We start from the raw sequence: 14,053 nt of genomic DNA on the forward strand, positions 1-14,053 counted from the left end.
TGCCACGTTCCAGCATAACTAACTTGGGATCGGTTGCCACATTCCGGCATGCTAACTGTTTGAGTTTGGGTTCCGTGAGAGGACCAATGGTGTGATATAAATGTGAGTTATTCGTTGTTCGTGTACTTGTTGACAATATTGTATATGTTTGATATACGTTTGTGAGTAAAGTATTGTATTGGTTTGTTAATGTTGTACTTAGTGGACCGTGTATGACGATTTATAATGGGTTGTCGTGGATTGTAATGGCGAGAGTAGAGATAATGTATGTGAAGGAAATTGCTGGGTGGATTTCACCTTGGGTGGGTGGGGGGAAGGCTATTGGGTTAGTGTTAAGAAAGCTTGAATCATTGTATTATGAGACTATGGTTGGTAATGTGACGAAGAAGTAAGGTAGGGCGTGTACAATTAGTTGATTTGGTGGTGTTTGTACTTGGGAAATTTCATATGTGTTTAGAATGGTTAAGCTATGATCAAGAATCCAGTAAGTGGGTTGATTAAAAAGGGGTTAATAGTTAGAATGCTAGTGTGATTGGAGGTACTTCAATGAAAGTGGTGAAGGTGGGGAAGCGAGTGGTTTATTCCATGATCTTACTAGTTGGTTTCTTATATTATGCGGTGGGAGTCGGGTTGACCGATGATGCCTACCAGTACGTGTGTTTTGTACTGATACTACTCCTGCTATGTCTTTTGACATAGTCTGGATGCAGGATTGGTGATGTTTCATTAGGTGAAGACGAAGAAAATCTCCAGCAGCTTCTATTCTTCCTTCTGTATGGTGGGAGCTGTGTCTTTTATTTATCTTGTCCAATTGTACTTTTAGTAGCTCTTGTACCTGTTTAGACTAGATCCATTGGGAGTTGTTTAAAGTACCTTACAAGTTTGACTAATAGTGTGTCTAAAGCCGTTATTTATAAAATCATAGTGTTATATTTATTTCTGTTTTCTTAAAATTTCCGCATGTTTTTACTATTGGGCTATGAGGGTTCTCCTACTTAGGTGTTAGAGTGGGTGCCTGCACGGCCCGGTGGGTTGAGTCGTGACACTCTTATATCTACCCTTTATAGAATATTAAATTTGACTATATGAGATTTTGTGGCATGTTATATAACAATTATTTCGCTATTGATTTGATGAGTTTTTTTAAAAAAAAAATGATCAACATGTTTAGGCGATCATTAATGGACTACTAAATTGTAGGGGTGAGCACCTTATACTTGACCTGTCATACTTCAAAAGGTATGATACTTCATAGTAATTTTTTCAATTTCTGTAAAAGCTAAATTTTTAATTAATTAAAATATTTCATTAGCCTTTCTTTCTATTATTTTTGTCAAACATTCTAAATATTGAGGATTTGCTCTAGAATTTTATTTACTGAGTAATATTTTATTTTATTTTACAATTTTTCGTATTTCTCTATTATTATTGTAAAATGATAAATATGTCAATTAACCATTCATTAATACTTTAATAATTTAAAACTTGATGGTCTTTATTTACATTACTCCAATATTTTTTTATTATCATAACTCCTAAAATAATTAATAGTCATTATATTATTTCGGTATACATATTGTAGTTCTATAAATAAAGACATGGTAAAACATTGTAGAAATGATTACATTATAAGTCTCTCAAGTTATTATATTTTTGATACGTAATTCTTATATTCATGTTTTAGTTTGACTTGAATAGTAAAATGAAGGCTATTGAATGATGATCGGCTTGTGGGAATGAATGTTGACAAGAGTTAGGAAAATTGTACATTGATTTCATATTTTTTTTCTTCAATTTTTTAAATGATCAAGATCATAATAATGATGTGCATCATTTATTATTTATCATATGTTCTATCCATAATTTTCTTTGTTTTATATTGGGAAAATACATAAAAACCCTCCTGAACTTGGCACGAAAACTTACTTTAGTACTTAAACTACACGGGTGTTTGGGTGTTTATATACCCCCCTTAACATATTTGATGTGAATTATTTTCAACCGTCCGAACACCAGCCTCGTGCGCGTGTTGATACAGCTTGGAACTGCGCGTAATTCATCTTTTAACATTTTTAAAAAATAAAATTTGACCCTCCAAATGGAATATCCGACCCATTACGTATTTGAAGACCCATCTTCACTTTTAAAGAACCCTAATTTCCTCTTCTCCCTCACCAACCCAATCATCCAAAAATGGTGTCCTAATTCATTATTTTTTTCTTGATTTTTTTCAAATCTTAGATCTTCAAACCTAAAAGTTGAATCTTTGAAGGAATAATTGTTCTTCAAAATGTAAGATGCAAACCTATTCTTCTTCATCTATTATTTTGATTTTTCTTTCCTCCCTTTTTCTTATTATCTGTTTTTTTTTTCAAATTCTCGTTACTTCTTGCATAAAATTTAGGGAATATGTGAGATTCAATCCTTTGTTTCTTCAGGAAAATCCTAAACTCAGCAAATCCTTCATGCTAACGAAAGAAAAATCTTCAGATTAGGTCTTGTAGATTTGAGAGAATGAGAATCGGGCTTAGAGATTTAGGGATATTTGTTTAGAAATGGGTCGGGTTGTATTTTGGGAACGGGTGGGTTACATAAAACAGGTAAGATATTTTTTAAATCCTTAGCTACGTGGACCAATGAAAACGCGCGTGTGTAACAATGCCCAGCCTTCAACTCGGCTGCTGTTCGGAGGGTTGAAAATAATTCACATCAAATATGTTAAGGGGGGTATATAAACACCCAAACACCCGTGTAGTTTAAGTACTAAAGTAAGTTTTCGTGCCAAGTTCAGGAGGGTTTTTATGTATTTTCCCAATATAAAACAAAGAAAATTATGGATAGAACATATGATAAATAATAAATGATGCACATCATTATTATGATCTTGATCATTTAAAAAATTGAAGAAAAAAAATATGAAATCAATGTACAATTTTCCTAACTCTTGTCAACATTCATTCCCACAAGCCGATCATCATTCAATAGCCTTCATTTTACTATTCAAGTCAAACTAAAACATGAATATAAGAATTACGTATCAAAAATATAATAACTTGAGAGACTTATAATATAATCATTTCTACAATGTTTTACCATGTCTTTATTTATAGAACTACAATATGTATACCGAAATAATATAATGACTATTAATTATTTTAGGAGTTATGATAATAAAAAAATATTGGAGTAATGTAAACAAAGATCATCAAGTTTTAAATTATTAAAGTATTAATGAATGGTTAATTGACATATTTATTATTTTACAATAGTAATAGAGAAATAAGAAAAATTGTAAAATATATATATATATATATTAATAAGTAAATAAAATTCTAGAGCAAATCCTCAATATTTAGAATGTTTGATAAAAATAATAGAAAGAAAGGCTAATGAAATATTTTAATTAATTAAAAATTTAACTTTTACAGAAATTGAAAAAATTACTATGAAGTATCATACCTTTTGAAGTATGACAGGTCAAGTATAAGGTGCTCACCCCTACAATTTAGTAGTCCATTAATGATCGCCTAAACATGTTGATCATTATTTTTTTAAAAAACTCATCAAATCAATAGCGAAATAATTGTTATATAACATGCCACAAAATCTCATATAGTCAAATTTAATATTTTATAAAGGGTAGATATAAGAAAATCGTTAAGAAATTATATCACTATTCAAAGCAATCTAAATTTATATTATAAAAATACTAGTTGCTTCTACATAAAAATAAAACTATGATATACTTTGAAAATAAATAATAAGTTAAAAAGAAAAAAGTAAAAAGAGAAATTTGTTAGTCACTCAACATACCTCATCAGGTGGGAAGAAAACTTTGCAGTCATTTCATTGGATCTTTGCAATTCTTACAATTTCCCTGTCGGAAAGAACAGAACATAAGAGGTAAGAAAAGTCTAAAAGTTTTGGGAAAACGTATAATTTAAAAATTGAGCATTTAATTCCAATAAATAATCTTTTTATACTTCCATGAATATATTTAATTTTAATCAGAAAAATATTATAAAATGTCAAATAAAAAGGTGAAAAAAATTGAATAATAAAGTTGATTATATAATTACTATAATTAACTGAAGGAATAATATGAATAGATCATCATTAATTTAATGTTTTATTTTAAATCCTAAAATAGAGAGAAAATTCTCAAAAATCAAGAAAAAAAGATAATTAGAAATCCTGATCAAAGAAGTATGCTACATCAGCTTTTCCATATCCTCATTTATATATATATTATGGTAAGAAGAAGTGTAATACTATTAATTGAGATTAAAGAATAAATATGAGTAATTAAGATCATATTATCCTTTCAATAAATACTTTCTTAAATAAGTGTATAAGACAAACAAGACAAGAAAAAAGAATCAGAGAAAGTAGTACTCCCTTCGTTTCACAGAGAATGGTCTAGTTTGACTTGACACGAAGTTTAAGAAAATAAAGAAGATTTTTGAATCTGTGGTCCTAAATTAAAGTTATGTCAAGTGTACACAATTGCCCTTTAATCTTGTGGCCTTAAATATACCACGTGGAAAGCTAAAATTAAAATGTTAACAAAAAAAGAAAGAGGTCATTCTTTCTTAAACTGACTAAACAGGAAAGGAGGTCATTCTTTGTGAAACGGAGGGAGTAGTAAATATCAAAAGAATTATTTCATCCGTATCAAATTTCTTTATTTTAACTCGGCATTCGGACACACAACCTTTAAGATTTTTAAAATATGATTTATACATTTAGAAATCACATAAAAAGTAAATATAAGTCACAAGAATTAATAATTTAAAATATCTAAAGGGCAAGAGAATAAATCGTAATCAAATTAGATTTTTTTTCTCTCGAAATTCAAACAATGTGATATAAATTAAGACTAAGAGTGTAATATATTATGAATCAACCAAACTGAATTGTTCTCCGCTTCATATATATATATATATATAAATATATATAAAAGTTGAGCCCAGAGGATATAAGAAATCCAAGTCTTAACTTAATAATCAAAAAGGAATTCGTCCTAAAACAATATATAAAGCTGAAAACTAATATGTAAAAGCCTCTAATGAGATGAGTTGTTGGAACAAGCCCCCTAACTAACTCTAATTGTCTAAAAACTGAATGATTGAAATAAAGAAAAGTATCATAGGTGTTGTCCTTTAAAGATGAGGACTCACACCAATACTGTTGTCGAGCTGATCAAAAGTCATACAAACCGCAAGCTAGATGATGAGCGTCTGAACCTGTATCATAAAACAATTTAGTGCAAAGAGGTATGAAGACGGTACTTTAAATGTACTGGAGTGCGACACATGCATCACAAGTCTAGTAAACTGAACAAGATACTCTAAAATGCTGAATTAAATATATGAACTGATGCAATGACAAAGTAAATCAATATGCAACTGATAAAAACCAAACTGAAACAATTGAATATATACAAGGTCATGCAATATCTGAAAACTACACTGTGGGAGATACTAATAAGACATACTCCATTGAGCTAAATGTAGTCCAACTTGTACCCCAGCTAGAAGGGCACTCTATACTTTCTTAGGGTAGAAGACACTAATGGCGTAGATCCACTAAACTGATGTCCAAAAGGATCAAGGTTTCAATATTGATCAAATAGATGCCCCTTAATACCTATGATGGCATGTAATTCTAGGAATTAACTATTTCTACTAAATGTATTTGTCTTAACTAATGAGTGATCATTCATCCCTATGTCTGCTTGGTGCTAAGTATTACTCCAAATTGAATTTATACTGACAATCTATATATCCCAATAATACTGATAAACTGAGACTGGACTGATATACACTTTATCCGAAAGCATCTTTAAACATTTGGAACTGAAAGACTTGATGTCAAACTACTCATCATGGTTTCTATACTCTAAATAGAACATGCAATTTAATCATCACGGATATAAAGACATGAATTTTCTCTATTCTAAGAGATCATGAAAATAACTATATAATTATACTGAATAGTAGGTAAAAACATGTAATCAAAGACTATCCATTTAATTTAAAACTAAAATTTTAAATTATTACATATGTAATTTATGTTATTTCTAATTATAATTAGTTATGTTTTCTTACCTTTCTAGACTTGATTAATTTATGTAAGAACATTAAGATATTTTTCTATTATGATTAAGCTTTAGATTTATTTTTGTTAATGCAAATGAGAATTTTGACTTTGGTTATTAAACAAAAAAAAAATTAAAAGATTTTGATGTGTAGTTTATCTTTCTACTAATCATATTCATATTTTGTCACGACCAAACCTACCGGCCCGTGCGGGCACCTACTCTAATACCTAAGTAGGAGAAACATGCAAAAGATTTTAGAAAATTGAAGATAAACGAAAATGTATGCTATTTTTACATAATGAATTCGTTTTTAAAGGATCCACAATTTATCTTGTAAAATAATAAACACCCCAGGGATCTAGTCTAAACAGGTACAAGATCTTCTAAGATTTACAAGGTGTATAACTTAATAACAAATGACACAGCTCCCATCAAATAGAAGGAAAAATAAGAGATGTTGGAGATTGTCTTCGTCTTCACCTATGAAACATCACTGACCCTTCAACCACTATGCCAAAAGGCATAGCAAGAGTAGTATCAGTACAAACCACACGTACTGGTAGGCATCATCGATCAACCCAATACCTACCACAAAATATAAGAATCGACTAGCAGGAAACATGCAACAAGACCGTTCACCCCTTCACTTTTATCCTCCTGCCTCTACCATTCCCGAATACTTTAAAGATACTAGTACATTTGACTCTAACTCCTTGTTGGCTCTGTTCTTGATCAGAGGTTAACCATTCTATCTCTTAGATGAGTCCCTGAATGCAACCACCACCAATCTAGCCCACCACTTGTAACATGCCCTTGACTACATCGTATATACTATCCAGACCCGCTACCATTCCAGCAACGCCACTCTGATGTCCTTCCCAAGGTAAGATCAAACTACTTTTTGAATCGCAAACACCACCCCACTTATCATTAATTAAGAACATAGACAACCCTCTAATCATAGACGATACTAATACTTGGTTATCGGTCTCCCCTTACCAGACTACATACTAATGGGCACGCTCATTCACAGATAATTCCAGTAAACGAGATAATAACAAGTAGTCACAACGTAGTAAGAACATATATACATGATGCATAATTCAATTATCATTTTAGAGCAACATACAATCTCCCAACATCAATGACAATTAGATATGAACATAATAATCATAAGTGGTCCTCTCATGGAACCCACACCCAAACTGTTAGTTTGTCGGAACGTGACACCTAATCCAATGTATGTGTCGAAATGTGACACTCAGTCCAATATATGTGTCGGAACATGACACACGATCCAATGCATGTGTCGAAACGTGACACACGATCCAATCAGCACAACCACAATCACGACCATACCATAAGGAATAGTACATATAGTCACATGATCAAGTAGTAGGTTCATTTCATGTAGATGTTCCTACATAATCATTCGTTAGATTCGATTCACATTTCACTATTCACATACACGCATGCATACTATGAAGCAATCTACCAGCATACCTCACACAAACATGAATTCGAACTATCACCTACAATAGGGCCATTAACCAGCATATACCACACCAGACTAGAAGTTGAACCATCATATAACCCTAGTTCACAGGATAAGACTTTTCCCCCACGGTGCACATAACATCTAGCAACTAGGGTACATGTACAATCAACCCTTTTTTCCGTGTCTGAATGCCTACACATGGATTCTACCATCAATTAACATTATATTAAGCACTGAGCATGAATCTACAACTATTCAATTGAGTAAACCTAGCCTACCTGGACGTCAAGCAGCTGCATAGGGATTGTAGCTCCAATCTTGGTTTCCGAACGACGAGACGGTGGATTTTGGCCGGGAATCCGCAAGTTATCGACAACCTTGCGCTAGAAACCTCTTTCTCCTTCCTTCCCAAGTCTAGAGCAGCCTTTTGAGGGTTTCTAGGGTGATTTTTGCCTTTTTTTGGCACTTAGGGAAAAATGATAAAATTAGACTTCGCGTCATTTAAGTTATGCCCCGTCCATCCTGCTCTAGTGCTTCTCATCTCGCTGGGCCACTGCCGTCATAGCAGCATCATCCCCGCTCTGGCGGGATGGTAGGGTACAGTACTCCCGACGTTTTGCCTTTCCTAAATAACGACGGTCTGGGTCATTATAATAGATACCAATTTACCCCTTATTCATCCCCGAACGACTAGTAGAGGGGTAAGCACGAGCCCTTTTTGGAGTACTTCTAAACTAACGAATCGGCTCATTACGAAATAAGGATAGTGGTTTCCAAGTTTTAAGCACGAAAAAAGTCTTTACCCAAGGAACCAGTTAGGGAAACGAGGCACCTCACGGAGGGAAGAGGCGTCGAATTGTATAGCCTTGCCCCTCCAGAGAAGTAGGGTTCCCGCTGAGGCGGGACCTCTGTGGCGGGGACTCTCCCGGATTAGCGGGGGATCGAAACCAGTAAGTATGGGGGGAAAAGGGAATGGTTTCCCCATTTCCTCTATACTCACTCCAAAAACTCAAAACTCTCTCAATCGTCTCACTTCGAACATCAATTTTAAGGTAAGGTTCTTGTTCCTCACGCTATTTACTTCAATACTTAACTAACAATTATTGCATGACACTAATTGATTGGGTAGAATGGCCTTGGGGTAGTTTCCAAAAATGTGAAAATAGGTTGCTTGATTTGCTAGAAAAACGTAGCATGGACACTCCATTTACGTTCACAACGTCCCCACAACGTCCTGGGCGTAAGGATTTCGTGAAAATATGGTAGAAATGGTTTCGAAATAGGTGGGTGATTGGTGCAAAACTTGGATTCGGGCACCATTTAGGGGTTTATTTGCTAGAATTCTTGCATATTTAGGTTCTAGGGTACTCTAGATACCCTGATCTGTAGAAAACAATTCGTTAAAACAAGGTTTCGAGGTGAAGGGCACCATGATCGCGCCCTGGAGTTCTTCCTAGATGAAGGCCGCTAGAGCGGCCTTTATCCCTCTATGGCGGCCTCATTCATCTCGTTGTGGCGGGATTTAGGCCGTTGTGGTGGGATTTGGTGGGACAGTGGCCCCTTGCCACTTTTAATGGAATTTTTTTTCTTTTTCCTTCACCATATCTTGCCTAATCCCATGGAGTCCTAACGTGTACGATTCATGATTTTGCAGGCTTGTCTACTATGGCTGGAATTAACGAAGAAAACTTGTCTTTCGTTCGGTTTCTCAATGCTACAAGTCGGGTGAGGCACCACGATCACCAAAACACTAAGTTCTTATGCGAGAGAGGTTTTCACTTGTTGAGCTTAGCGGAGAAAGCCCCCGCTTTCCATGCCCGACTGATGGAGTTTTGTTGGGGTCCACTGACAGAGGTTCCCCCTGCCGCACGCTCCGACGGGGTGAGGGAGTTCTACGCCATCCTCCCTACTGCTCGCTGGGACGATCCCCACCCTACCATCTGCATCCGAGGAGTTGACATCTCCCTGAGCACTCAGTTCATCAATGAGGTGCTAGAGGTGCCAGAGGTCCCTAATGCAGAGTACGAGGCCAAGTTGTAGGAGATGGATTTGGGTTGGCTGAAGGATACATTGGTTAAGGCTACTTATTGGGACCGGGTTTACTAGGCTACTATTGAGGGAATCACCGGTACTCATTGGTCATCGGATGCCAAAAGGTGGTTGCACTTGGTTTCCAGGAGGATCCGCCCTTCGGAAAATCATACCGACGTGACCTTTCCCCGGGCTCTAGTGGTGGCTTGTTCTATGCAAGGGATTGGACTGAACGTGGGCGCATAGATCATTTCTTAGTGGAAGATGTTCTACCGGGGTAACAAGAAGGCATTCTTCCTGCCTGGACTGGTGACCGCGATGTGCAAGTAGGTGGGGGTGCCACTCTTGGACACCGATAAGGTACTTTCTATGGATCCCCTCTTCCACCCCCTTTTGATCAGGCTGGATTCCACCTCCGGGAGTAAGAGAATGAAGACTGATGGGGTCGGTAGCAGTCAGGCAGCTGCTGATACGGATGATGAAGGAGGGGAAGATAACAAGGTCGACGACACTCTTCCTACCCAATCTCAGCCCCCACTATCAGGCATTCGTGTGGAGGACGACTTGGCGGCTGTCCGGAGGAGACTGAGAGGTTCTTATCTTAGTGCCACGACTCCAGTCCCACCCTCCACTGCCCTCGAGGTTGAGATGCTCCGCCGCCAGCTGCGATATGAGAGGAAGGGGGGTCTAGAGAGGGATCGTTTGATGGGTCGTATGTAGAAGGCCATTAAGGTCATTTTCTCTTGCATCACCCCCTAGAGAGAGCTTTCCAGGATCGAGCCGGAGGACTTTCGGGTGTCCCCTAGATGAGTGAGGCGTAGACGGGCGAGACAGCACCAGAGGACCTAGAGTCCAGTAGCGACACTTCCCATTCCCAGGGATCTTGATTGGCTTTACCCCTCTTGGGCCTATAAGGAACAATATTTCTATTTCTCTTTTATTTTTCCTTACGTTTTTGTAAGCACATGGATGCTTGTTTTGCTATTTTCATAGCCTTAATTAATTTCTAGGTCATTATAACTCACTGTTCTATTGTTGAGTACTTATTGAATTGAAGAAATTAGCCCATGCACGATTTGGAGTCCATATGTGTGACTAGGGGAAAATAGGGGGAGACGGGGCTGAGATTCTGTCTCGCCCTGTCCCGCTCTGGGGGAGATCTCTCGCCCTAGCGGTCACGCCTTGGCGGAAGGATCCCTCCTCAACGGTTCCGATGGAAACAGTTTACAAGACAACAATTTCCTAGGGTTTCTCCCCATTTTAGAGCCTTTCATTGACTCTCAAGGCCATAACTAAGCATTTAAGATAACCCTCTTAGCTAGGATAGTCGTTGTCCATCCCGAGTCAACCTAGCAGTATACGCACCAGAACCCTTTTCCACTAATCTAACACAACATGCAAGCACATCCCCTGAATATGCCTATTAATCACACGGTTTATAATGGATTGCGACACTCATCAAGGGTATTTTTCATACCAACAATTTTCTATATTATGCAATAATAGCCCTTTTTCTTACATGGTTCTCGACCAATCCCGACTGTCCTGAAATCGGAGTTTCCCTACAGTCTCAAGTCATTCTTTTCCCTTGCCCTTTTTTATCAATGGTAATCCCATGCTCAACTAACAGTTGCATTCCCTCTCATAAGTATATCATGTCACAGCCCAAAAATCGTCTAGGGATCACATTGTAGCATTCAAGCAAGTACACTTCACACACCAACAATTATTCAGACAATCACTATGCACATAATCAAAATTTCCAGCTACATCACACAGGCAAGTCAAAGTTCATTAACTTAATTCGCTCCATGGATGAACGTTAGATAATTATCCATGCATTTATACAGCCTCTAAGGCCAGATACCAATTGGAACCCAATTTACCTTGCTTATGTTCCTTCAGCCGCGACTACGACATTCAGTTCACTTTGTTGAGATACCAATTGGACTCAACCCATACTACAAACGAAGACCCACACAAAAGGAGAGAAAAAATGGAAAAACTTCCTAGAATGCTTCATAGAAGATTAGATGTGGACGTCAACACATCAATCCGCATGAGTCTATTCCATATTTTGCTCTTGTACTGGGAGACCGAAAACCTGGGCTCTGATACCAATTTGTCACGACCCAACCACCGGGTCGTGCGGGCACCTACTCTAACACCTAAGTAGGAGAACACTCGATGTCCACGGTTATAAACATGCAGAAGATTTTAGAAAACTGAAGATAAACGAAAATGTATGCTATTTTTACATAATGAATTCATTTTTAAATGATCCACAATTTTTCTTGTAAAATAATAAACACCCTAGGGATCTAGTTTAAACAGGTACAAAAGCTTCTAAGATTTACAAGGTGTATAACATAATAACAAATGATGCAGCTCCCATCATATGGAAGGAAAAATAAGAGTAGTTGAAGATTGTCTTCGTCTTCACCTATGAAACATCACTGGCCCTGCAACCAAACTATGCCAAAAGGCATAGCAAGAGTAGTATCAGTACAAACCACACATACTGGTAGGCATCATCGGACAACCCGATACCCACCACATAATATAAGAATCGACTAGCAAGAAACATGCAACAACACCGTTCACCCCTCCGCTTTTATCCTCATGTCTCTACCATTCCCGAATACTTTAAAAGATACTAGTACACTTGACTCTAACTCCTTACTCGCTCCATTCTTGATCATAGCTTAACCATTCTATCTCTTAGTGGAGTCATCGAATGCAACCACCACCAATCTGGCGCCCACCACTTGCAACATGCCCTTGACTACATCGTATATACTATCCAGACCCGCTACCGTTTCCGCAGCGCCACTCTGATGTCTTTCCCAAGGTAGGATCTAACTGTTTTTTGCATCACAAACACCACCTCACTTCTCATTATTTAAGAACATAGACAACCCTCTAATCATAGCCGATACTAACACTTGGCTCTCGGCCTCCCCTTACCAGGCTATATACTAATGGGCACGCTCATTCACAGATAATTCCAGTAAACATGATAATAACAAGTAGTCACAACGCAGTAAGCACATATATACAGGATGCATAATTCAATTATCATTTTAGAGAAACATACAATCTCCCAACATCAATGACAATTAGATATGAACATAATAATCACAAGTGGTCCTCTCATGGAACCCATACCCAAACTGTTAGTATGTCGGAATGTGACACCCGATCCAATGTATGTGTTGGAACGTGACACCCGATCTAATATATGTGTCGAAACATGACACTCGATCTAATGCATGTGTCGAAACATGACATCCGATCCAATCGGCACAACCACAATCACGACCACACCATAAGGAATAATACATATAGTCACATGATCAAGTAGTAGGTTCATTTCATGTAGATGTTGGCACATAATCATTCATTAGATTTGATTCACATTTCACTATTCACATACACACATGTATAATATGAAGCAATCTACCGGCATACATCACACAAACAGGAATTCGAATCATCACCTACAATAGGGCCATTAACCAGCATATACCATACTAGACTAGAAGTCGAACCATCATCTAACCCTAGTTCACAGGACAAAGCTTTTCCCCCACGATACACATCACATCTATAACCTAAGGTACATGTACAATCAACCCTTTTTTCCGTGTCCGAATACCTAAACATGGATTCTACCGTCGATTAACATTATATTACGCAGTGAGCATGAATCTACAACTATTCAATTGAGTAAACCTAGACTACCTGAACGCCAAGCAGTTGCAGAGGGATTTTAGCTCCAATCCTGGCTTCCGGATGACGAGACGGTGGATTTTGGCCGGGAATCCGCAAGCCATCTAGAAAATTCTTCCTCCTTCATTCCCAAGCCTAGAGCAGCCTTTTGAGGGTTTCTGGGGTGATTCTTGCCTCTTTTTGGCACTTAGGGAAAAAGGAAAAATTAAAACTTAGCGTCATTTAAGTTATGCCCCGACCATCGGCGCCACCACCGTAGCGGCATCATCCCCGCTCTGGCGGGATGGTGGGGTCCAATTCTCCCGACGTTTTGCCTTTCCTAAATAACGACTGTTCGGGTCGTTACATATTTCCCTAACTCCGATTCGATATTTTATTAATATTTCTTTCATAATTATATTTTATTGATATATTTTTCCTATTTATTGTTGTATTTTTATTTAAGTATTTATTTATTAAAGTTAGACTTTTGGATCTTATTCAAGTCAATGTTTATTTGATGTTAATACATGTGAATGATTTAAATTTACTTTAAATTTTAAATTATTTTGATATCCAATTTATAATATTCCTTATTATAATTAGTTATTTTTTATTCTCGATTTGGACTTGATGAATTTATGTTAGAACATCATGATATTTTTCTTTGTAGTTAAAATGTAGATTTATTATTGTTAATGCAAATGAGG

The sequence above is a fragment of the Solanum tuberosum genome, unplaced genomic scaffold, assembly GCF_000226075.1.
Source record: "Solanum tuberosum cultivar DM 1-3 516 R44 unplaced genomic scaffold, SolTub_3.0 scf00123, whole genome shotgun sequence".
Classification (NCBI taxonomy): domain Eukaryota; kingdom Viridiplantae; phylum Streptophyta; class Magnoliopsida; order Solanales; family Solanaceae; genus Solanum; species Solanum tuberosum.